This window comes from Ambystoma mexicanum, chromosome 11 (genome assembly GCF_040938575.1).
Source record: "Ambystoma mexicanum isolate Mex_15411 chromosome 11, UKY_AmexF1_1, whole genome shotgun sequence".
Lineage (NCBI taxonomy): Eukaryota > Metazoa > Chordata > Amphibia > Caudata > Ambystomatidae > Ambystoma > Ambystoma mexicanum.
In genome coordinates this window covers 1,309,021,973-1,309,024,347 of record NC_090934.1, presented here as the reverse complement: position 1 = coordinate 1,309,024,347, position 2,375 = coordinate 1,309,021,973, and the positions used below count along the sequence as shown (strand labels likewise).

At 46.3% G+C, this 2,375-nt stretch overlaps 1 long non-coding RNA gene across 1 annotated transcript; it reads left to right on the top strand.

Moving 5' to 3' along the window:
- Nucleotides 1–515: 515 nt before the first annotated feature.
- On the top strand, nt 516–1,718 carry LOC138504847 (uncharacterized). Its single transcript, XR_011280008.1, has 3 exons — nt 516–807; nt 1,046–1,106; nt 1,192–1,718. It is a non-coding gene; the product is annotated as an uncharacterized lncRNA (long non-coding RNA).
- Nucleotides 1,719–2,375: the final 657 nt, after the last annotated feature.

Sequence of the window (2,375 nt, the reverse complement as noted above, 5' to 3'; positions counted from 1 at the left end):
GTGTGGAGTCAAAGGGTAGATATACAAAATATAGACAGGCTAAAATATAGACATTTTAAGGTCGACATGTATATCTTTCTGAGAGAAATGTGAAATCAGTACTGGAGAAGGTTGTGAACGGGCATGAAACATGGCTAAGGGGTGTGTTATAAATAGAAGGCAATCAGAATGAAAGGGAAACATAGAATACACGTGTGTATGTTAGAGTTTTCACTTTATAGGCATGCCGAACTTTGTAGCAGGTTGACCTTTTACTGTGCATCTTTGACATGGAGGTTGTTTGATGTACTTCAACAGAAATACAAGACATGCTGTCCTTTGTAGTAAGTTGGCCACTTGACATGGGGATCTTTTGACGTAGAGCAAATGAGATACACCCGTTTCATCTTGAGTGAGTCTGAAATTCAGACAAGAACTGCAAATCTGGCAGAAGAAATTAAGTGCAGACTCAAGAGTCAACAACAACAAGCAAGATGATGTTTGAAGAAGCTATTGTGACGTCCTACCTGGATGTCAGCTTCCAGACGTCAGGACGCAGATCGCCCTTGCTTGTGCCTGTCCACCCACATCCTGCTCTGCACCTTGAATGATTATACAATCAAGGGCAAGTGCACAATGAGGGGGTGGCTTGGATTCCCAAGCTGCCTTAGTGGTTATGGTGTTTAGGATGGGGTTACCCTCTCACTGCTCCCTGGAGTCTGGTCCATCTGCAAGAAGGAGGGAGGCTGCTAGGGGCTTCTGTGTGCAAACCCTCCCTGTGACCCACTCTGCCTACCCTTTCTCTCTTCATCGACAGTGGCTGCCAGGGTATGTATCTCGAGGACTCCCAGTGTTGACTATCAATGAGCAGGAGAATGCCAGGGACGGCCACGGCTGCAGGGATATCCTCACTCCATAGCTTAATGCACCGCTTCAGTGGTTGCAGATACCCCGTAGCTTGTTTGCAGTAATTCTTGTTTGGTGGTTCTTGTCCAATATTAATGCCTTAGCGTTCTCTTGCTCTGGTTCAGCTCAGACTATTGGAATGTCTTTTTCCTGTCTGTAGGTGGAGAAGTCAGCAAACTGCTCGGCACCGTAAACAAGCACCAAGCTCCTCAGTGCCAAAGGTAAGTGATAAAACCAAGTCCGGGCTAATTCCAGTGGCCCTGTGTCTCTTGACGCTCACTAACCTGTTTTTTCTTTCCTTCACAGGTGTAATTCGCTGACAGTTAGGGAGTGCGATGGAGAAGAAACAAGGGAGCATGTCACAGGACAGTTCAACAGAGGTTCCACCTATCTTCGTTGGTCCTCTTCTGGTTGTCTGTGTTCTCGATTCTTTCTTCTGTCTTTCGGTGTCCGTTCTTCTGTTCTTCTTTTCCACACTGTCTGTGTTCTTCTGTTCTTTTTGTTTCTTCCCGGGTGGCGCCGATATGGGACAAGATGCAGGAGATCCTTCTAGGTCAGAATCTCGGAACATCTGGCATGGGATGCAGGATTTTGCTGTAAATAGCTGTGCATGTAATCATGCGAGATCTCTTGAGATTACATGAAGTCTCATATGTCCTCCTTAGCTTCTAGTCGTTGCCTGACCCTCCTTCCCGCCACAGCATTTACTCAATAGACCCCTGTGCCCTGCCCTGGTCCAGTGAGGGTGATGCTAGCTGTGTTAGGGATGTCATGTCCCAGGGCTCCCATAACAGCTGTTGTAAGACAAATAAAGATGTGTTTCATCAACCTTCAACTTTGTAGTCCATCTTTGACCTTGTTGACTTGATTTGAAGTTTTTCTTAGGTACTTTAATATCCAGTCTCTTAGTACTGGGAGTAGAGGAGGGAATACAACAAAAAGATTTTCCAAGGAAGAGCCAGGTATTCAAGCTCTTCTCAAATTCAGATTGCTGTCAAGGAAGAGTGGGCAGGTATTCCAGAGACAAGGAGCTTCCTCCTAGGAAGCAATGGCCTCTGTATTCTTTTTATTTGTGTTGTTCATTTAAATCAAGCTTAATGCCAGACGTCTCCAGCTTTTAAGCACCAGACCGGGGATCAAACCCATATTGCACCACATTGTCGTGTTCTCAAGACAAGTGTGTTGCCCACTTTCCCCTGAGCTATCCCCCCAACCGGATATATGTGTCTGACTTCTTAAAAAGGTATATTCTTCAGTGCACCAGTGTGAGTGTTCTCTCTGTTTAAAAGTGTGGACCAACTGCACTTGACCATCTGCCCTCCTAAATCCCCAAAGCCAAGCCTGACTGCTCTGCCATAGCTACGCTCCACAGATAGGTCTGGCGTGCCCTTCAGGGTGACATGCCAGCTCACTCTTAGATTAGATGGTTACACAGCCCGCCGTCAGAGGGTTGTGCTCAAATCTCCCTAGCACAATGCTTAAACCCAGTG